Source organism: Mustela nigripes, chromosome 6 (assembly GCF_022355385.1).
Source record: "Mustela nigripes isolate SB6536 chromosome 6, MUSNIG.SB6536, whole genome shotgun sequence".
Classification (NCBI taxonomy): Eukaryota; Metazoa; Chordata; class Mammalia; order Carnivora; family Mustelidae; genus Mustela; species Mustela nigripes.
Window position 1 is genome coordinate 124311364 of NC_081562.1, and position 24477 is coordinate 124335840.

At 39.3% G+C, this 24477-nt stretch overlaps 1 protein-coding gene across 1 annotated transcript in view; it reads right to left on the minus strand.

The window, feature by feature from the left end:
• The window catches only part of MYO3A (myosin IIIA), a 233234-nt gene that overhangs the window by 141898 nt on the left and 66859 nt on the right, over nucleotides 1-24477 (minus strand). The gene's annotated exons all lie outside the window — the stretch shown is intronic.

A 24477-nucleotide genomic window follows, 5' to 3' on the forward strand; every position in this document is an offset into this window, starting at 1 on the left:
AGATAATAATAAATAAATAATAATAATAATAAATAATAAATAATAATAAATAATAATTGAAGTAGATTGAATAAATGAGAGGATAAATGATTGTCAAAGGAAGATGTCTAGTTCAATCTGTGTCACTATCTTAATATGATATCCATATCATATTTTGTTTGTCTGAAACAAACCGAATTCTTTGGAGTTTGTGTAAATAAAAGCTTTGAATTTTTCCTAATATAATATTGGGTATGTCTTTAAAAAAACTATTCATATATTTGAGAGAGAGCAAGAGAGGGAGCACAAGTGGAAGGGGAGGGTCAGAGGGAGAGGGAGAAGCAGGCTCTCCACCCCGCAGGGAGCCAGACTTGGGACTTGATCCCAGGACCCTGGGATCATGACCTGAGCTGAAGTCAGACACTTAGGTGACTGAGCCATCGAGATGACCCAATATTAACTATTTCTTAAAATGAGGATGTACACCTAGATTTTTAAAAGAACATCTAAATGTTTCTATAATTTTATACACTATATACTACACTAGTATTTAATTAATCATCACTGCTATTGTTCTGGTCAACTTTCATTTTTCTGGTATCAAATTTTTAAAAAATGCACACAATGATTTGTTAGATTTAACTATATACTAAATACCAGACAGTAGCATTGTTAGGCAAAAATTTTTTGATAGTTCAAAAAAACACATGCTTATAGAAAGGGATAGCTATTGATTTCAGAAGCACATTTCCTTTAGAATCTTCTTTTTTTTTTTTTTTTTTGTTCATTATAGATTCCTGTCATTTTTTTTTAATTTTTTATTTTTTTTAAAGATTTTTTATTTATTTATTTGACAGAGAGAGATCACAAGTAGGCAGAGAGGCAGGCAGAGAGAGAGAGGAGGAAGCAGGCTCCCTGCTGAGCAGAGAGCCCGACGTGGGACTCGATCCCAGGACCCTGAGATCATGACCTGAGCCGAAGGCAGCGGCTTAACCCACTGAGCCACCCAGGCGCCCCTTAATTTTTTATTTTTGATAAACATATATTTTTATCCCCAGGGGTACAGGTCTGTGAATCACCAGGTTTACACACTTCACAGCACTCACCAAATCACATACCCTCCCCAATGTTCATAATTAGAATCTTCTTACATCAGTGTCATTTTAATAAAAATCTAACTGTGCGATTCAATCCAGCCTGTATTTATTGAGACCCTGCTATGGGCAGGGCATTGTCCTAAGTGTCGCAGGGTTACTGTAAGTGAAAAGGAATCCAGATCCTACATTCAATGAGTTTCAGTCAAGTGTGAGCTATAAAAACATTTAAAACAACACGAGGCATATCGTAAGTGCCAAAAGTGAAGTAAAAATCCAATATTAGGGAAATAGCAAGGAGGCAATAATTCCCTCCTGCGGAACCAGGAATGGGGCTTGCAGGTCTGGCGCTCAGTCTCGTTACTGGAGCAGGACCAGGATTCCGTGAGCTGAGGAAGAGTGTTTGTAGGTGCAGTGGTCACTGGTGGGTGCTCAAGTCTGTGGCAGCAGCACGTGGGAAAGGGCAATGTAGGCAGGTGCCCCACGACAGTGACAGTCTGTCGCAGCCAGAAGGCAGAATGCTAGTGTGGGAGAGGCTGGAGGCTGAGGAACCTAGGTTGGAGAGGGCATGATTGTTGAGAAACACAGACCTCTTCCATGCGTTCAAATTCCAAATGTCCAGAAAGCAAAGCACGGACTTCTGTAAGGAAGCCGAGAACTCCTCCGACGTTTCTTGTCTCACTGACTGACCACCCCCCCGCCCCATCTGATTGGCTGCACACGCCAGAGATCTGCTTCCCTCTCATCTCCTATATCCATGCCATCACCAGATGACTTTGTTTTCTTCTTAAACCTTGCTGGGTCTCTGTTTCTCTCCATCTCCAGTGAGGAGAGGATGGCCCATTGACTGAGGTTGGGAACAGTAAGAAAGGCAGGGGAAAAACAAATCGGAGGTCATGAAAGCTACAGAAAGCATGTAAGAACAGCTTAGAAAGGTTGCCCGGGGCTGCTGATTTGATACAGGGTGAGGGGTAGTGGTGGTGTTATTTCTTACAACTGAACACTATTCTGCTCTCCTTCTAACGCCTCAACAGAGAGGTATATTCAATCAGACCTCAAATGTCTCTTTTGGGGGTAAAACCTCTATTTCTACTCTCGATCTTCAAGCCCCCACTATTCTTACTTGGATTATTACAAATAGTGAGTGACTTTTTAGAACGTCAGATAGGTGACTCCCTGGTCAGTGCCCTCCAATGGTCCCATGTCACCCAGAGAAAGGTCCCATGTAAACCCACCCAACCCTACCCCGCTATGTCAGACCTTGTCTCCTAACGCTGTCCCCGTGCTCCCCACCTGGCTCACTCTTGCCTCAGAGGCCTCCAGACTCTGCTTCCACCTGCAGACCCTCTCCCCGCACCCGTGCAGGACTCGAAATCCTCTTTCCCTTTCTCTATACTTCCTCCAGCGCACACTGCCGTCTAATGTGCTACCTTGTTACTGACTGACTTTACTTTGTCTAAGTTTTCCCTCTAATAATGTAAGCTCCACACTAGGTTTTGTTTTGGTTTGGTTTTTTTGTTTTTTAATCTGTTGACTGATTTACCCCTTACTCCTAGGCCAGATTCTTGCAAATGGTAGGTTCTCAAATGTTTCTTGGATAAAGGAGTGAATAGTTTGTTTTACTAAATGTTCATTGACCGTGGAGCAAAAGAAATTTTATTGTTTTTTTCCTCTGGTTATAAACAATTGAAATGATCAGAGAAAAGGGGTGTGTGTGCGTATATATATGCACACACATACATGCACAGATACACATACACGCACATATATATATACACATAAACATACACATATATACATATACTTCAAGATAATTTTACACTTCTAACATTTTCCTTTGGCCTTCATTTGATAGAACTGGTTTCCATTCTTGTCACTTTATTAAATACTTTACTTCTGAAAGACTTGGAAAAAGCAAAGTCAGAATCCTTCCCTAAGATTTTTGTCCTTTTGTGAAAAGTACAGCTTGTTAAACAGATTATATTTTTCATTTACTCTGTCATACTGGAGAGACATAGTTTCAGACTATAAATATTTTCTCTCTGCGTTGTCAAAGGTCACACATACCCCGAGGGGGTTTATTATGGCTTCACTTGCATTTCAGTTCTGCTCACAGAAAAAAGAAACAACTCTTGCTGCCCGATGTTAAGTTTTTATCCTGCCTCTACAGTTGTACTATTGTCATGCAACAGCTTTATTTGCTTTTACTTTGGTAAAATATACTCTTGTAAATATCAAGCCCTGTCTTCTAAGGTAATGCAGGAGCCGCCGGGGGTAGTATCGAAATCCTTCATCAAACATCCATCAGTGGCTTTGTTTTAGTTTCCTTATCCATCTTTAAATTCCAGTACCTAAGTTACAACTGGCGGTACCATGGGAGTGTAGGCTCTCGCTGGTATGCCCTGGAAGGCCAGTTTTATTTATGTGTACTTGTGCTCCATTGGCCAAGTATGTAGTTGAGAAAGGATGGTGAGGAAGGGAGCTGGCACCAGGCCGGCCAGTCAGATCAGCAGGCCCGCTCTGGCCATGACTGCAGTGACAGATGTCAGAGTCACCCAGCCCCCAAGACCTTTCTAATTGTCTTTTTCATTCACAGAGCTCTTCCTCTCTCACATATAATTTTGTAAAGATGTGCTTTCGTCGGGACTGTACAGATACACACAAAATCTGTGGCAATGCTAGAAGGACAAAGTTGGAAAAATGATATGTGAAAGCAGATGAAAATCTCTACCGATGTCTTCCTTAATTTATTCCAAATCTCTGCACTAAATCTCCCTATTATTTTCTTCCCACTATTCTAAACCTCTCTACTACTTTGTCTGGGGACTGAAGCATATGAAATAAATGGACACCCAAAGATACTGTCTATAATCTGTATGTTGTCATAGGATACTCTGTGCCATTATAATTTCATTATTGACACGTTTAAAAATCACTCCTTGATTTTTCTTTTCTCTAATGCTATTTGTCCATTCATTACCATGACCGAGATTCCATACTCTAGAATAGGGATTGGCAAATTTTCTCTGTTAAAAAAAAAACCCAGATAAATAAATATTTTCAGCTTTGAAGGCCATCTGACCTGTGTCACAACTACTCAACCTTATTACGGTGTGAAAGCAGCCATAGGGATAATAAATGAGCAAATAGACATGACTCTGTTCTAATAAAATTTCATTTACAAACTAGGAGGCAGGCCAGTTTGGCCTATAAGCCGTAGCTTGGGGACCCTCTGTTAGGCAAGAGATCTGGGCAAAAAGAAGGGTCTAGAAGACAAGGATGGCAGATATTACCAGTGATCAGTGGGTCAAAAGATAGAGAGTTAAAAAAAAATAAATTTATTAAAGATTAATATATGCTTGATGACTGAAATGAAACTTTTTAAAAAAACTAAACCATGAAGTGCTTAGTATTACATTAAAACTCACAAGCCAGTTGCAGAACACATGAGGCATATCATTTAATATAATTAATGTGTCCATGAAAGAGGTATGGGGGATCAAGGTTTTAGAAAGCAAATCTTTTCTCCAATCGCTCACACTTTAATTTCAGAAAGATATTAACCCTGACTACTATTTTTCAGTGGCTTCTAACATTATAGGCATCCTTGATGTTTTAAGTGATAAAGCATGATAAAATGATGCTTAAGAGCCTCGTTAAACTTTCCAATTAGTTGCTTGTATATAAATAGGTTTCTAGAAAGACACACAAAACCCTGGACATATTGGTTGCCTCTGAGAAAGGACGTAAGTAAGGAGACTATTTTTCCTGATGGCTCTTTTGCACTACTTCAACATGCATGCATTACCTATTCAAAAAACACAATGAGGGGCGCCTAGGTGGCTCAGTGGGTTAAGCCTCTGCCTTCAACTCAGGTCATGATCTGAGGGTCCTCGGATCGAACCCCACATTGGGCTCTCTGCTCACAGGGGAGCCTGCTCCACCCCCCTTTCTCTCTGCCTGCCTCTCTGCCTACTTGTGATTTCTGTCTGTCAATAAATACATAAGATCTTTAAAAAAAAAAAAACAGAATGAAAGAAAACATAGTTTATGTTCTAGTATAGATTTTGATTTAAAACTACAAACCAACTGCATCAAGAGAAAGTATATGGGGCTCCTGGGTGGCTCAGTGGGTTAAGCGTCTGCCTTCAGCTCAGGTCATGATCCCAGGGTCCTGGGATCGAGCCCCGTGTCAGGCTCCCTGCTCAGCGGGGAGTCTGCTTCTCCTCCTCCCTCTGCCCCCCTCCTTTGCTTGTCCTTTCTCTCTCTCTCATTTGTTCTTTCTCAAATACATAAAATCTTTTTTAGAAAAAGAAACTGCTTTATGAGTTGGACGAAAGGCACAGTCTCACCTATCGAAAGGACTAATTTTATTAAGACAATTAGCAAGCTTTAAGTAACACACACTACCTAGTACTCTCTGTTAGGTGGTTCTAGGCAGGGGAGAGGGAGCCTCTGTGCTCCCATACCAGAATCAGGTATCTGGAAGCTGATGAAAAATGTTCCCTGTGGGAAATCTTGTCTCTTTCTGCTGTAAATGTGACTTCTCTGTGCTATTATTTTAGACAGAGTGACCTGTTTTTAGATGTTGAAATAAGACCGACATCTTAGTTTGCAAGAATATCCGATGGCTGTTGTCCATCTGCCAAGGGCTTCTTACCTCTTTCTTTTCCTCACTGTCAGCTTATAAACAGGAGAGTAGAGAAGAGCCAGTTTCTAGAAGGAGACTTCTGTGGCAAAGATGGAGAGACTGGTTCCTTCCATAGGCAGAATTACCAATGCCACAGTAAGTATCCATAGGGAAACTGCCATTACAGAAAATTAATCTGGTTACAAAAAAACATGGCCAGGGAGTTTTGTGTAGTTTGCCTGGTTGAAGAATGATGGCAGGAAGGGTCACCAGAAAGTGTGTGACATTCATTTTTTTGAATGGTTACATTCATTTTTTTTGGTTACATTCATTTTTTCCCCCCAAATATAAAAATAAACTACATTCTTTGTTTAAAAAATTGAAAAATGTCAAAAGGTGAAAGAAACAAAATCACCTATAGCTCCATCGCCAAGAGATAACCACGATTGACATTCTGGTGTTTTACCTTTTAGTCTCTTTTCTATATACTTGTATTTTAAACAAGTTAGACTTTTCTCTCAGCCTCCTCTCTGCCTGGAATGGATTAAAGTGTCTCTACTCTGAGAAAAGGCCTGCTCACCCATTCTTCCCTTCCATATGCATTGTCAAGCTCTTCCTGCCCGGATCTCAACACGCTCTACCAGCCCCCAGCTTTCAGCATCTCTCCTTGGATGCTCCATGCTTTCTAGCAGCTGTGCCATATCTGCCCCTTTCAGAGTTGAGATTCCTGAAGGAATAGGCCCTGTTCTCTAGCTCTTGTTCCTCAGACACCTCTCTCCTTAACTACACCTGGCTGGGGCTTCCCTTCACCCACTCTGCTGAGCTGGCCCTCATCAGGGTCACTGAAGAACTTCCAGTGTCTGAACTGTCAGTCTGTTTTTGAATTTTCAGCACTATTTCTCCTTGAAATACTTGGTTCATGTGTCTTATAACAGACCACATTCCCTCAGTCTCCTCTCCCTCTGTGGGATTCCTAAATGTCGGTGTCTCCCAGAGCTCTGGCCTCGGTCCCCTTCATTACTCTTTCTAAACACTCCCATTCAGTGACCTCACCCAGTGCCATGGCATTTGTTCTACAAGCCAATGACAAAAAAACCATTTCAAACATGAACTTCCTCCCTGAAGTCCAGACCCCTCTATCCAGCTACCTGCTTAGTAGCTTTACTTTTATGCTTCATGGGCAGGTCAAATTTAACATCCCCCAAACAGAATTCATGACCATCCTCCATCTATTTGAATAAATATGGGGGAACTATGCTATCCTCCATAGACTGTGATCAACACCTACATTTGAGGCCAGGCTGCCCAGGTAATGTTTAGATAGATAGATAGGTAGATAGAGCATCAATATAGATAATTTTTTTGAGGAACCTGTGGTACAGTAATAGCCATATAGAATCAACCATGACATAATAGTATTCCATTTCAGTTTCTGTCCCCAAGACTGAAATTGTCATAGTTAAGTATTATTTATTTCCCCTGCTTTCCTCTTTTTGAAAAAACCCTGAGCATTCTGACTTCAGATTTTTCCCTAAAAAAACCAAAAAACAAAACCAAAACCCAGCTGTATTTATATAAATGTATAAAAATCTAACTTCAAAGTGAATCATGATCTTCCAAAACTAAAAAAATTCTGTTAAATACAGCCTTTTTTTTTTTTTTTTTTTTTTTTTTTTGCAGAGATTACAAAACTAAATGGGGAAGCAAACAAGATTAGGGCAGCTGAACAGCTAGAGATAAAGCTTTGCCTGTTTGGCAGTGAGAAATGAGGGGCACGTCATTTTAAATTCTACTCAGAAAGACTGAAATATTGTGCTCCAAACCTTGACTTCTATCCTTAAAAAATATTTCTCTCCTCTAACATGGCAAAAAGATGGTTATAAGATTTAGCTCATTTAGAGCACAAAATTTTCCAGTAAGTTATGCTCAGTCATCTTTTACTGCCTTTGACATGATGGTGAAAATATATTTAGAGGATAAAAATGTGAAGACACCCAGGGAAAATGGTATATCTGTCTTCCACATACCCTGTGCATCTTACCTGGCTGCAAAAAAATGAGTATCATTCACACTGGGCATCCTGCCTCCTTGTGAGACTCTGCAGAATCCAACAGTTAATGTAATACTATGCAAATGCATCTCTTCTTACGGCAACAACACCAAAAATGGATGCATTCAAATCCTAGGCCATTGCTAATTTAAAAAAAAAAAAAAACCAAAGAGATAATATTGCAGTATTTCTTGCAATCTTTAAAAGTAGGTCAAGGCTGTTGACAATCAGAAGACAACCAAAACAAAAAGGTTATTTTTCCCCCTCTAGAATAAAAAATTTTAAAGGCTAATGCCTTTGAATGAAAGACCAAAAGATGTATATGCAGAATTTTTCAGGAAATTTTGTTCTTTTTAGAAAAATGTGTCCTATTTTGCTTTAAGTACATGCACTGTTGGATTTATACCATTTTACCCCGTGAAATCAAATGCAATCATTTTCAGGAAACTCTTTAAATAAAATAATTATAAAATTATAAGAAAAAGTATAAATATTTTTAAAACAAGGGGTGGAATATATCCAAAAATGGGTAATGCTATCATTAAAATAATGATTTCTAGAGTATCAGTGCCAAATTAACATTACAGGAATTTGGGAATCTGATACAAGCTTTCAGAATCTGTAAAGTGGTCCTAATACCTGACAAAATTTAAATTACCCTATAAATTACATATACACTATAATTATCATATCTTAATACTAAATGCTAATGAAAAACGATCTTCCATTAACTGAAGCTGAAGATATCAAGAAAATGACGTAAATCAGTTCACCTGAACTTTAAGGAAATATCAGAGGATTTCATCCTTGTATATATTTGCTGAAAACATTTTTATGTGAAAACAACTTTATGTGAAAGTACTGAAGGGGACAACATTTTTCAGGCTAAATCAGGTCCCTGATAATAAGCAATGAACCAGAGAAACCAGGGAAAGCTTTTTATTCTACCTAGTTCTCTGCCTGTCTTAACATCCTGTCTACACAGCTAATATCACAGATATTCTGGGTTGTAGAACAAATGCGCTCAGAATTTTCCCAGGCTCGTGATCCACAGTTCACACTACACAACTCCAGAGGGCACCACGAATCTTGGATCTCGGGGCTCCAGGGTGAAAGTGTTCATGTACTCTACGACATCAATTGTAACTTCTAGATCTGTCCAGCCTGGGCCACCCCATATCACTTAGAGGTACGACAGGGGTCATAACACAAGCCATCCTAGTTTGCTGCTTTATTGCATCACATGTAGGGCTTTTGCTGTCTTCGTCCCATAAGGATGTGTCACAATTGCTCATCCACTCCAGCTAGACATCGCTGTTACTCACCTCTTGTTTGGCTGAGTATCAGTCTCCTTCCCACTTTGCCAGGCAGACAGTGGCTGCCTCCCTGTTGGTCCCTGGGCGCCACTGCAACTCCTCTGTGCGTGGAGTCCTTGCCAGTGAGGCTGGGGGTGTTCGGCTTCACTCATCAGGCACAGTAGCATCTCTGGGTGCTGCACCCTTGGCTCCTCTGCTGATAATCCTCTGGTTCATTGTGGAAAGGATGTGTTTTTTCCCCTTGTGTTACATGCTGACTGAGACAGGGTAAGTTGTTGCTTGTACCCCATTTACAGGTTGAGGGAAGCACCTCTTTCAGTTTCTACTTATAACCTTGCTCTTCATTAGGTCCCAGAGATATACCCGTGTGGCTGGGCTGGGCTTGGGATGGCTTTCATTAACAGCCAATACTTGTATTCAGAGTTGTGACTCCTTCTAACCACTAGGGCTTTATGACTGGGTCAAACCCATATTCTTTCCTTAAGTGTCAGTCTTCTCACAAAAGATTCTATGACCCTTGGCAGAAAGACTCCTGCTGGGTCAACCCACCACCTACAAGAAATGCTTGGCTTACGGAAGTTGGCACAGTTTCAGTTCCTTTCCCAGAAGGCCTGGGTGTCCTCCACCTATGCGAATAGACTCTCCTCACTGGTTGCCCAGACATGTCTGAATCTCCCTTATATTCAAGGTGGGACTTGTTACATAAGCCATCCAAGGGTGTTAAGCCACATTAGTACTATGAATATTGGTGATTTCAGGAAGATTCAGATCCTCCTGTTCTAGTTATTCATTGCTGTGTAACAGGTAGCCCCAAACTCTGCAGCTTCGTTCAACGATTTTATAATATCTCATGATTTGAGGGTCAGGGATTCATGCAGGATTCACAGACAGGAACTTCTTCTGCTCCATGTTGCATCGGTTAAGGTCATTCAGTGCTAGTCACCCGGTGGGTAGGCTGATCGGAAGGAGCCAAGATAGCGTCACTCATATAGTTGGCACTGGGAGGCTGGGCTCAACTAGGATGGCTGTTCAGAGTGGCTGACATGTCTCTCTCTGGCATGCTGATCACGGTTAGTCACACTTCCTTCATGGCAGTTCTGGGATCTCAGAGGTTGTTCCAAGAGACAAGAAGCAGACAATGCCAGTTTTTTTTTTAAGGGCTTAAAACTGTCACAGCCTTACTTCGGCTATCTTCTATTAACTGAAGATGTCAGAGAAAGTACTGGGCCGCAGGGGTGGGCAATATAGACTCCCCAACAAGAAGCATCCAAAAACCGTGGCAATCTCTAATCCACACCCTAGTCCTATTTTATCAAGAAGCTGGCCAAGAGTTACTTCAAGTTAAAGATCATAGAGTAAAGTAATTATTCATTTCCTTGACAACTCATTAAACAACAAAAAGGAGGAGGAATGAAAAGTGTATTTCTTTAATGAAAAAACAGAAATGGCCATAGTCCCAAAGCATAGACATAACGGTCAAATAATGAGAAATCTGTATTAAAATGAGAAAGGAAGCTGAAAACCAACAAGGCCTCCCCTTTTCTGAGCTCTTTAATTATTCTCTTGGGTAGCTAAATTGTGACACCACATGGATATTTCCCGAAAAAAGACTTTTTTTTTTTTTAAAGATTTATTTATTTATTTGACAGAGAGAGAGAGAGATCACAAGTAGGCAGAGAGGCAGGCAGAGAGAGAGGAAGGGAAGCAGGCTCCCTTGTAGGGAGCAGAGAGCCCGATGTAGAGAGCCCGATGTAGGACTCGATCCCAGGACCCTGAGATCATGACCTGAGCCGAAGGCAGCGGCTTAACCCACTGAGCCACCCAGGCGCCCCGAAAAAAGACTTTTCTGAAAGAAAGTGCACCGCCCTGAGAGTGGGATTCAATGAGCCTTTTCTCGGAGCTGTCGGTTCCGGGGGCATGTGAAGTTCATAGTGGGAAGTGGGAAAAAGTCCTGAGAAGACCCGGTTCACACTCAGGAAAGCAAGGGGCGGGAGTAGACCAGGGAAGAGTGACCTATCATCTACTTGTCAGTAAAGGAGTGGCTGGTGGCCAGGGGAAAGCCAGGTAGAGGGAGAAGGGAAGAAGCAGCAGTCGATAATCGAGATATGACATGACACAGAGAGACTGTCATTAGAGAGACCATGGTATGAATGGTGTTCCCTGGGCTGGTACTGGCCAGTGGCCTTGTACAGTGACTTCTTAAAGGCTCAAAACTGAGGGGAGAAGGCAAAGAAAATGCAGATTTGGTAGGAGGGTGTTCAAGAGAATCAACCTAATCCAAGCTGAAGACGTTTCAAGTCACCCTTCTTCCATTCCCCCTTATTTTTTTGGTTAGGACACAGCTATTTCCAATCCCACCTGGAAGACATTCATCACCGTATATACTTCTAACCAAAAAACAAAAACAATGGGGGAGGGGAGAAAGAGGAGAATTAAGGATTGATTATAAGCACAAGGTAACTGAAGAATATATATACCACAAAATAGAATTGCAGAAAAATTTCAGACAAAAGTTCTCCATCCTTCAAAGATGTTTCTTATATGATCTCATTTAAGACAGCAAACTCTGAAGATTTTTTTTTCTCTTGAAACAGAGGGTCCGAAGATTTAATAAACAGATTATAAGACAATAGAAAGAGATAAAAACTGAGTTGTCTGTGATCAGAAAAGGGATAGAGGAAAAATCATGACCGAAGAAAAGATGGGGAATAAACATGACTGAATTCACAGACAGGGTAAGACACATGGGTTAAGGACACAAAATGAAAGAGAAAAGAACAAAGATTGAGTTGGCTCTCATGAGGCAGTAGGAGTTGGCTCCTACACGTGGTCAGGGGTAAATGAAATGGATCTGGAAGAATGGTCGTTAAGACACAGCTTCATGAAGCTTCTGATCCCCCAAAAGACATCCTGTGAAAGAACCAGCCATGAATAAAGGGAGGAGGCTCACTGCCTTGGTGCTCTCAATAGCAATACACCTGCCCCAGACAGAGTGGAACAGGGTTTGCAGAGTTTTGAGGAGAAGAAAACACTGACCTAAGTTTACTTTACCTAACTAACCTAAGCTTCGAGCTCAAGAAAGCAAGAATTTAGGGTTTGAGGCTTTCTGGAAATAATTAGGAGATGACACGATTTACTGACCCAAGAGAATAATTAAAATAAGGCTCTCAGAAAAGGAAGGGTATAGTTGAAAAGACTTGAGGTGTGCACTGAATCAACTTAAATACAGATAAAAGATTAAACAGCCCCAGAAATTAGGCTTGCAGGTAGACTACAAACATGAAGCATTAATTACATAAAAGAATGGGGTAACAAGTCCAGGATGTGGACATCAAGGGGATGGGAGGAAGTATAACTATGCTAACTTCATTCTTCAGAACAAGGAGGTAGCAGAGGTTGTCTAGAACTGAATCAAAATGAATCTAACCTTTTAACTTAAGCAAAACCCCAAAAAATCTTGAAGTGAAGAGATAAACATTTATTTGACTTTCAACAATGTTTTTCCTTTTTGCCCTAAGGTTCTCTTTCTTCTGTTAAGTTTGAGTAAAATACTTCAAAGAGTATTTATATAGTTTTATGAAATGTAACCATTGAGAGAAATTGGGTAGGTGATACATGGATCTGTCTGTATTATTTCCTACAAATGCATGTAAATTTATAATATGTCAATAAAAATTTCAATAAAATAGCACTTACAGAAGAATTCCATATTTGTAAAAACTATCTTTCTTGCTGCCCACACACATACAGAAAGAAATCTAGAATTGTGTTCATCAAATATTTAGGCTGGGTATTTTTTTCCCCTCCTCTTGGTGCTGTGGTTTCAAGGGATTTTCTAAAACAAATTTTATATTTTTATGTATTTGTTGGGTTTTTAAATAATAAGTAAGGGTCACTTTTACAAATAAACTAATATCCATATTCATTATTCCTTCAAAAGAATTAAGAAGCAGAGACAATCAAAACAATCAAAAATCGAGTTTCAAAGCAAAAGTTTCCAATGGCTCCCATCTGAGAAAAGTAATGGAGTGAGACAGGCAAATATTAAGTGGGAGCATGTGAATAACTGTGTTGGCAAAACTGGTAAAACCAGAGTGATAATGAAAGCTTGAGTCCTTTAAATTGGGGCTTCCAACAGAATATGCAATAATCTCTTACAAGAGGCAGAAATAATATGTAGAACCTCATGTGTTGATTATAATAAGACACTGGCATGCCCAAATCCATTTACTCTGTAACTTCCACTATGAAAACACCTCTAAAATACATGATTTACCCTCAGGGTATGAGTTAGATTCTCCTGATAACTGAATGGATAACTGCATTTCTAGAAAAAACACAGAGATGAAAGTTAGAAGTTTCAGTCCTACCTCTGCAGGGGCTCGCTGTGCCTCAATGGTGTTATCATAAAAGAAAGACCATGACCCATGAGCACACAACTTCATAGAGTAAGTTTAGAAACAAATGAGAGGTTTGTGTAAATTTTATTATTTTTTCCCAAGTCCTCTGTTTCTACCCCTACCCCAGCAAGAAAACTATAAAAAGAAGTTTTCTCTAGAAAAAAAATGAAAAAATCCTCCTCTCAAGAAAAATCTTTCATGTTGGTTCTCCATTATTTTTATAGTTGAGTAATAAATATAAATGCACTATTAATTGTGTCTGTTAAATATATAAAGCCAGATGAGGGCTTTCTATTTCAGATCTCAACCCAAACTCTTTAATTATATACAGTAGGGACACCTGGGTGGCTCAGTTGGTTAAGTGCCTGCCTTGGGCTTAGGTCATGATCCCAGGGTCCTCAGATTGAGTCCCAAATCCGGCTCCTTGATCAGCTTTTGAACCCTCTGCTTGTCTCTTTCTATTTGCATTCTCTCTGTCTGTCAAATAAATAAAGAAAATATTTATTTATTTATTTATTTGCAAAAAAAAAAAAAGTTTATATACAGTTGATCTTTGAACAATATGGGTTTGAGCTGCATGGGCCCACTTGTGTGTGAATTTCTTGTTTTTTTTTTTTGTTCCCAAAAAATACAGTTCAGTACTGTAAATGTATTTTCTTTCTCTAATGATTTTCTTCTTCCTAGATTATTTTATGGCAAAAATAGAGTACATAATATATATAGCATGCAAAATGTGCTAATTGACTGTTTGTATTCTTAGTAAGCCTTCCGGTCAATGGTGGGTTATTAGCAGTTCAGGTTTGGGGGAGTCAAAAGTTATATTTGGGTTTTTGACTGCACAACCTCATGCTGTTCAAGGGTCAAGAGTATATTTATTGAGCACTCACTGCTTTCAAAGTCCTGGACCCAGCACTGGAGATACAAAGATGATTAAGATTCACAAAATATATTGTATATAAGTACCATTAAGTGATGGCGATAACTTACACTGTGCCAGGTACCATGCCCATGTTTTTTTGGTGTTATTACATTTATCCTCACAGCTTCATGAGGTAGGCATTATTTGCATTCCCATTTCATAGACAAGAACTAACTGGGTCTAAGGAGAGGTTCAGTTACGTGCCCAGAGTCACAAAACTAGTACATGGCAGGACTAGTACACGGAAGGATGAGGACTTGAATCTACGTCTGTCTGACTCTGAAGCAGGAACAAGGGGCTGCATGACCACAGAAGACAGAAAATGTAAATACGCTTGGGGGTTGGGGGAAGGCATCTCAAAAGCGGTGAACTGACTATTGGAGATACAGTTTTCAAGTGTATTTTCAAGGAGAGAATGAAGAGGGGAGATTTCAAGGAGAGAATACTGCATGAGCCCAGGGATGAATGAAAAAGCATAGCCAGTGCCCTTGTGGCCAGGGTGAAGATGGAGAACGGGGTAGGGAAGGGATGGACACGTTGGTGGTCACAGGCCCACACACTGTCACCAGTGACATGCTGGGGCCACTGAGAACTTGTCCTTTCAGACCTCAGTGAAACTAAAGACTGAAAAATAGCACACTAGAAGAAGTCTCAGAGTGTGGTTTAACATTAAGTAGCAACTACCAGAGAAATGGGACAAAGTGTTTTATAAGTTAATGCAGTTTTGTTGGCCCTCACTGTTCACTTGCTAATAACAAATGCAAATCCTTAAACTCATTGCAGAGATAAGGGGCTCTTTTCAAGAGAAATGAAAAGACCATGACACTGATTATCAACTTTTGTCCAGTTGTCACTAAAATCAAGTTAGTACATGACTGTATCCCAAATATTTCAAAGATGCTGTCAATGAGACCACCTTTTTAGACTTATTTATTTCTATACTCTACCCTCTTGATTAAAACAAAGTCATCTAGGGAAACGTGAGCAAAAATTTCTTGACCCTTGAACATGCTACTCAGTAAACTGCAGGATCACAAAGAAATTGGTAAAGGCTGAAATGTCCATTAGGAGTAAAATCATACAAAACAGTCCCCAAAAGTCCAACAAAAACTCTTTGTATCACCAGTTTTGTGAAGGCCAATTTCTGCTTCCAGTGAGAGATACAGAAACCAGTAAGAGTGCTATTCTGAAAATCCTGGGATTTGAGCTACAGCCGTGTGCTGGCCACAAGCAGTGGATTTCTCTGGGCTTCCATTCTGGTCTCTCCAAGAAGGAACCAGAAGAGAAGTTCCCTTCCAGTAATAGTAGTCTCTTTTAGTATGACTATTCTCTGGAGGAAAAAAAAGAGGGGGGAGCAGTATGATACAGACAGAAATTGAATGAGGTGTTAGGACAAATGGGTTCTGACCCCAGATCTTTATGACAGAACAGAAAATGACCCTGAACAGGTTCTCCCCCCCCACCAACCTTGGTTGACAGTTATTTTTCCCCTGTCCTTGGTGGTTTTTTCCTGTTTGTAAAGAATTTTATTCTGAAACATCAATGTAACTTATTCCTAGGCATTATTCACAGCTTGTTAGGACATTTTAACAACTTCTTCTTCCTGTTTATTTGAATTCCTTTATTTATTGAGACTTAAAAGCAGAGATACGCATAATGGTCTTCCCTAGGGAATGCTTATTCACTAGCCTGTTCTTTAGAAAATTCCTTAAGGGACCATGCTTAGAAGTTACTTAGCTCTTATGTGGGAGCTTTTCTGGGAGAGGAAGTAGTAAAGAAAGGCATAAGGATCTATTTTAAGGGGGAAGGATAAGTTATCATTTGTTTTCTAAATTTCCTGGTACTAGATGGGTCCTTAATACATTTTCCCATTCCCACCTGTCTTTTTTCTTGATTCCCTATCTTGGCCAGATGCTGTCATCTGTTTGTGCCTTAAAAAGAACTTTTCTCTTAGATTTTATATGGACAATTCTTTTACCCCTTATTTTGGCCAAGATAAACCTTGAATTTCCCAAAATAAAATTTACTTAGAATATAAGCACGCATACACAGATGCACACACCAAACAATTAAAACAACTCACAAATACATAGAAATAAATCTATCAATTGATTTGTCGTCTCCAAATAGCCCAACACTAGCCACTAATGTCTTGGTCATTCAATATGATGGAGACCAACTTCTTTCACTTTAAAAAAATATATACAATAGCTTAAAGTTAGGAAGAAATACTGGAGAGAAAAAAAGCATCCAAAAGTACTGCCATAAACAGTCTTGGTATATCCACAGTTTACCTTTCAGGACCAATGAAAGGATGGAGCACAGCAGGGCCCAGGTGGCCTTGGGGCATCCGCAGTGCGGACTGTCAAGTATACTGGTCAGACCTCCCGTCCGACTCTCAATGTGCTGTCTCTATGGTTGGCTCTCTGTGGGTATCTCCAACCATGTTTCTTGAGTTTTCCCCTTACAGCTTTGATTAAATGCTTGCCTTTCTGTCAGCTTTCTTGATTTTGCTCAGGCTGTTCTTTCTAGAAATAATGTTCAGCAGGTGCTAACTCTATTTTCACATGTGACTAAGTCCTGTTTATTCCAGTGGGGTTTCAAAGGCCACCTCCTGGATAAGCCTTCCTGTTCCTGTTACTGTAAACATTCTCTGCTTCTTCTAACTCTCATAGGACACGGTTTGTATTCCTTTCATGGGACTGGAACGTCTTATTTTGTATAATGGTTTTTTACAGGCTTGCCTTATCCCTTCTATTAAAACATAAGCCCCCAGGTGCACAGACTATATACGCTTCAGCCGTCAGCTCCCACATGGTAGCATGAGGTCCGGGTCTTTACACAATGGGCTCAATAAACACTGAGACAACATCGGCATTATCTCGATTCATGATTTCCATGGTAGCAAGGATTTTATCACCATTGGTGTTAGGTTGAATGGGGCCATAAGAAATGTAGCCATCCTCTGGACTAAACACAGAAAGTAGGAAAGAAGAATACTTCAAAATAATCCCTAGATTTCTGGTTGGCATCAGGAATTGAGCAGTGGTGCCATTAACAAGAAAGGGACCAAAGAACTAATTTTGGGTGGGACAGTGTAAATTCAATTTTGGACATGTTCATTTTGAAGTGTCTTTGAAATATTCATGTGGAGATGGGAATCAAAAAGAATGGTTATTGTAAGAGCAGCCAGGATAAGCATTTTAAAAGCCCCACATATTAAGGGATATGAATAAACGTTCCAAAGGGTACATAATTCTCACAAAGACATAGTTACAGCCATTAGAGAAAAATTATCATGCCCAGAAAACAGAATAAAATAGAATCATGCATTGTAGCACACTGAAAAAACCCTATTATTACTTCCTACTGATTTTTCTGGGTTTTTTTTTTCCTTTTTTTCTGTAAAATCAGAATCCCATTCAACTGAATTTTCATGACATAAAGTCTTATACCTAAATAAAGAATTGAGAGCTGGAACCAAGGCTTTCAGTCCTGACGAGTTGGAAAACTTAGTTTGTCTTTCATTTGTTAATCCTTCCAGATCTGTCTCAAAGTCGCCTTATATCCTGGTTTGAAAACCATATATGCTGGGACAAGTGGGGTGATTTTAAGACCACTACAAATACAGCCATTATTTTTGGCCTAAGAAATAGCTATGTTTGAGTTACTTAATTCTTACAAACATTCCTTTTTGCTTCTATAAAATATAACCAAAAAACAATTTATACACATCAAAGTTAATCACCACTAGCATATCGAGGGTATCGAGCAAAATACTAAAGTTATTTTGCTTTGTATATAAAGCAAAAGAAAATGTTAAAGGTAACATGTTAATAATATAAACACCACAAAATGAAAAATTTTAAAAGACGGATTGATTGATTGATAGTTAGCAAGTGGGAAAAGAGGCAGAGGGAGAGAATTTTTCAAGCAGACTCCCCACTGAGCATGGAGCCTGAGGTGGGGCTTGATCCCAGGACCCAGGCGATCTCAACCCATGAGATCATGACCTGAGCCAAAACCAAGAGTTGGAAGCTCAACCGATTGAGCCACCCAGGTGCCCCACAAAATGAAATCCTGGTTTGGGATTTATCATTCCACTATGTACTGGGGTAGGTTTTGCCTTTATTTATAAGGAATGCACATCATACCTTAAATAACACTTTTAGGTAAAGATTCAAGATACATAAAAGAAAGAATTTCAAGAACCTGTTTGCATATTCCACATAATTTATTGCTTTAATATCTCAAAATAGCTTTCCTTTGTGGGGAGAAATTCCAAGATGGTTGCAAGAAAGGATTCTGCCTCATACAGATACCAGAACTAAGGGAGAAGCAAGGGCTTCTCACTGCATTTTCTTCACCTACAACATGGATTTGTCACCTAAGAATGGGAACCAGATGGTCTTGTATGGAACTTAGAGTCTTGAGGGAGTGACAAAGCTCAAGGTCAGTTTACAGATATTTTGAGGTGGTTGTGGCATTTCAGAAACCAGTGTTGCTGCAGGACGTGGAGCAGGGAGGGAGGGTTTCATTGGTGGCTTCTTAGAAGCAGCTCTTGGGGGAGGCTATTTGAGGCTTCCTTTGCTTCAGGCATAAGCCTGGCACTCTGCCTTCCTCTCAATTCTCTGAGCCATCCAGCATTTTTCACTCAATTGCTTTTCTTCTTAAATTGGGCTGGATTGTTTTTAGTCAAGAAAGCTTAATAGTACATTTCAATTACAAATGACTTTATCTATTGCCATGAAATCAGGCAACTAAATACAATACTGGATTCAGGAGCCAAACTTTTCCTTTTTAAAGATTTTATTTATTTTTCATTTGAGAGAGGGAGAATTGAGAGAATGAGTAGGAGGAGGGGCAGAGGGAGAGGCAGAGTACCTGTGGAGCGGGGAACCCAATGTGGGACTCGATCCCAGGACCCTGGGATCATGGCCTGAGCTGAAGGCAGATGCTTCTCCGACTGAGCCTCCCCAGGGCCCAAGCCGAACTTTTCTTTTAAAATATTTTACAATTAAAACTTCTCACTGATTCAGTCTGCACTGTAACACTGTCAATTTAACTCCTGTGAAAATGCATTTCCATGGTTTGAGAGTTAGTCATGGAAGCAATTGCGGCTTCTGTGCATCTCAATTCCTCAGACTAGTTGAGTAAGTTATGCGAGTGACTTGTTATAGTCAGGCCTTGACTCAAAAAAGGAAGTTCTTGTATCCATCCCACAGTGCCTTCTAACACTGCCCCCTGGCCGTTATTGGGAAATTTAAAGTACTCAGTTTGTATTCAATTTATCATAGGACAGTCTTCTTTAAAACCAAATTAGGACTTTTAAAAAAAATTATCCGGCCAAATACATATATCAACCCAATTTCAAAATGTCAATATCACATACAAAAAAATGTCACCTTTGAGTTAGCTATGTTGATTTAGTACAGTCAGATTTTGGATCAACTTTACCAGTGCTGGGAACTGTACCAAATCAAATAATTCTGCCTGATTTTGAAGACTACTTTTTCCCAAGGTGTTGCAAGTGGCTCCCTGCAGTGTCTCTTCTTTCGCCTGAATATGTTTCACACTTTGGAACTAGTATAAAAGTGCTGAGAGCAGGAAAATACTTCCTCCTCCTACGACCTCAGACTAAGATCTGTGGTCAAAAGTGTGTTGTACATTAATGATCCAAACTCTGCTTTCACCCCTTCCAAATATACACTTGTGAAAGATAAAATATTTTTTAAAATATTTTTTAAGTTGAATTAAAATGACAAAGACCTTCTCCAAAACAAGATGAACATGACAGTGGACCTAAAAAGTCAGACACACCCTGGGAAGGAGGACAGAAACCACAGGCTGACACAAAGTCCAGGACTAGAAAAAGGCAGAAAAGGCCAGGACAGTAAAAGCAATGAAACACCCCACTCACAGTGAAGGCCCTGACCTAGGCTGGGAGCTGAATGTGGGAAGGGTTGTCTCTTACCTGAAAGAGAACACCGAAAAAATTCTGCATCTTCTTTCTTTTTTGGACCCAAGTACCTGTGATGGCAAGACCAAGCACACACTGGGTCTACTTCCTACTGTTTCCATGACCAGATCTGCAATATCCTCAAAGTGCTATTGAGCAGAAAGACTCTTGAAGCCATATTATGGCTAAGGCAAAACTTTCAAAATAGGAGAAGAGAATGCAGAAGAAAAGAAAAAGCAGAGCAAACTGCCCCCTCCCCCCAGTTCCAGGCAGGAGAGCAAATCAAAATTCTAAACCCCAGAAGGAAACCAAATATTAAGGAAGCAAATAAACCCAATAATCAAGACAATTCACCCTGGTTGGAATATAAATAATAATAAAAAAAAAAAGACTGCTAAAGAGTCTACAGAGAAAAAGAAAAGAATTACATTCACACACAAAATAAATTAGCCAGATAGGAACAGCCAGATATAAAGACAGAAATGAATAAGGAATGTTTACAAAAAGTAAGAGACTGTAGAAATGAAAAATACAGCTGTTGACAGAAATATCAGCCTGAAAAAAAAAAGTTTACTACTCTAGACTAGTCCTATTCTAAGGATTAGTGAATTGAGAAACAATTTTGAAGAAATCATCCAAAATACAGCAGAGGACTGATAAAGGAAAGACAAACATAAAGGAGAAAGCATAAGACACAGAAGGTATATTGGGACATTGCATTATTTATCTCTTAGAAAATAAAAAGAATAAGAGAAGATCAATATTTAACTGAATAATGACTGAAAATTTTCCACAATTCTGAGTGAAACAGAAGTTCTCACATTGAAAACATATTCAGAATTCTTAACAAGATCAACAAGAATCAATTTTGTGACTCAGAAACACAAGTGTTGAATCTCATGTGGTGCCCAATGTAGAGTTGTTTTCAATAATTTTTTTCTTTGTTTTTATCTCTGGAACTTAGAGCAACAGACTTAGAATCTAAATATTGTTTAATTCAACCATTTTTACGATGTCTGAATGCTGGGAGACAATTATCCATGGGTCTCTCTCGTTTCTGCATGTCTTATATTAGCTTTGTTTCCAGACTGTATTTCCAAGAATGCTTGTATAGCGAATGGTGGAAATTAGAGATAATGACTCTCTCCATGACAGATGGAAGTTGTTTGCTTAACAAAATAGTAAAGATAATGTCTGCTCCAGGACAAAGTTTGGGCAGGTTCACTAGCCCTTCCCTTTTCAAAGATTGGAGTTTCCCAAGCTCAGGGTCCCTACACTATCTGGCAAACCTACTGTATACACTAATCTATCTAGGTCATTCCACATCAGCACTAGGATTTGTGGGACAAGAATAACCATCATGAATATAAAACTGATGTTCCTGGCTTAACAAGAATAGTAAGGTCCTTTGCCTCTGATCCTGGAGTCTCATATCTTCTGCCAATATGCTTGTAACTGGCAGGTCAACTATTAGCTTGCAAATAAGGTAAAATCTCAAATTTTCCATAGTTCTTGAGCACCCAACACGATGCTGGTACACTTCAATTTCTGTTCATTTTGTTTGTTTGCTTGTTGTTTGTCCACTTGCTCTGGGAAGTATGGGATTGTGGCTGACTATGGAACTACAGTCACAAAAAGAAGGAAGGAAGGACATGTGCGAGCCCAGGGCCATCTCCTCACTGTAAACTACACACCTCCTTCCTTCTTCTCTGTAATTCATTCCACTCACAATGTAATGTTCCCTCACTACAGGTATATGAGTTCTGTTTCTCTAGCAAGGCTGTAAACTCATATAGGCAAGGCCTAACCTCCAGAGACGTCTACTATCATTACTTTGTTTACTCATGTGAATAAAGCCTGGGTTTAGGGACCAGGATTTGAATTCCTGCTAGGTCATTCATTGCCTGTGTTGCCTTGTAGAAGTTAATTAGCCTCTGTAAACTTTGGTTCTTCTCAGCCGTGAAAATGGAGTGTCCTATATCAGGGATGTTACAAAATCACATGAGATAATATAAAATCCTAACAATGTCTGGCACACAGTTAGGCATTAAACAAATAGGAATGAAACATGTGACCCCGACAGGAATTCAAATAGAATCACCTTTTAAGTCATGCACCATTTTCTTTTTTTTTTTTTAAGACTTTATTTATTTGACAAACAGAGATCAGAAGTAGGCAAAGAGCCAGACAGAGAGAGAGGAGGAAGCAGGCTCCCAGCTGAGCAGAGAGCCTGATGTGGGACTCGATCCCAGAACCCTGGGATCATGACCTGAGCCGAAAGCAGAGGCTTAATCCACTGAGCCACCCAGGCGCCCCCATGCACCATTTTCCACTCACTTTTCCTCACTTAGCCCTTAAATAATGATATGCTCCTTAAATGAAACTAATAGAATTCTCAAGAATAAACTGAAACTACAAAAGACTACCCTTTGACTTAGCACTGTGTCTAGGAACTTATCTTAAGGAAATAATAAGGGATTCATGTGCAACTCTGTTCATTACAATGTTACTTATCAGAGACAGAAACAATTAGTAACAACCTAAATATCTAATAATAAGGGATTATTTAAATCAATTATTGAAAAGTCATACAAGGTAATGCTGGCAGTATTTAAAAAATCTGTCATAGAATAATATGAATGACATGGAGTTAATGACATGGCTATTCACTCTTCAGTGGGAAAAAGTAGGCTCCAACACATAGATCAATGGAAGAGGATAGAAAGCCCAGAAATAAACCTACCTTATATGGTCAATTAATCTGAAAAAGGAGGCAAGAGTATACAATGGGATAAAGACAGTTTCTTCAATGGTATTAGGAAACTTGGGCAGCTACGTGTAAAAGAATGAAACTGGACTACTTTCTTACACAAAAATAAAGCCAAGATGGATTAAAGACCTAAAAGTGAGACCTGAAACCATAAAACTAAAAGATAACACAGGCAGTATTCTCTTGGACATTGGTTTGGACATTGGCCTGGACATTGGCCTTAGCAACATTATTTATGGGCATGTTTCTTCAGCCAAGGAAAACAAAAGCAGAAATAAATTATCAGGACTACATCAAAATAAAAACCTCTGCACGACAAAGGAGACCACTAACAAAATGAAAAAGCAACTACTGAATGGGAAAAGATATATGCAAATGATATATCCAAAAAGGGATTTAATATCCAAAATATATAAAGAAATTTTACAACCCAACATTAACAAATAATCTGATTAAAAATGAAAGAAGACACAAATAGACATTTTCCCAAAGATATACAGATGACCAACAGACACGCAAAGATGTTCAAGATCCCTATTCATCAGGGAAATGCAAATCAAAACCACAATAAGATATCACCTCATACCCGTCAGAATGGCTAGTATCAAAAAGACAAGAAATAATGTGTTGGTGAGGATGTGGAAAAAAGGGAATGTTCACACACTGTTGGTGAGAATGTAATCTGGTGTAGTTACTCTGCAAAACAGTATGGAGATTCCTCAAAAAATTTAAAATAGCAATACCATACAATCCAGTCATTCCACTAATAGCTATTTACCCCCCAAAAATGAAAAACTAATTTGAAAAGATATATGCACCCATGTGTTCACTGTGCCATCATTTACAATAGTCAAGATATGGAAGCAACCCAAGTGTCTATGGAAAGGTGAATGGGTAAAGAAGATATAGCATAACTATATAATGGAATATTACTCAACTATAAAAGGAATGAGATCTTGCCATTTGAAAAACATGGATGGACCTAGAAGGTATATATGCTAAGTAAAACAATCCAACAGAGAAAGACAAATATCGTCTCGTTTCACTTATATGTGGAATCTAAAAAACAAAACAAACAAACAAACAAAAATCCCCAAACAGTCTCATAAATAGAGAGAACAAACTGGTGGTTGTCAGACGGGAGGACAGTATGGGGGATGGGTGAAATAGGTGATGGGAATTACTAAGGGAAAAAAAAAGCAGGTTCCAGGACACATATAAATAGTATTCTAATTTTTAAACAACGTATATCCATCCATAAGATACTAGAAGGTTATAGATTAAAATGATATACTTGATTCATTTTGTTGTATACTTCTCTGTATCAACTTAGTTCCTTGAGATAAACATATATACTATC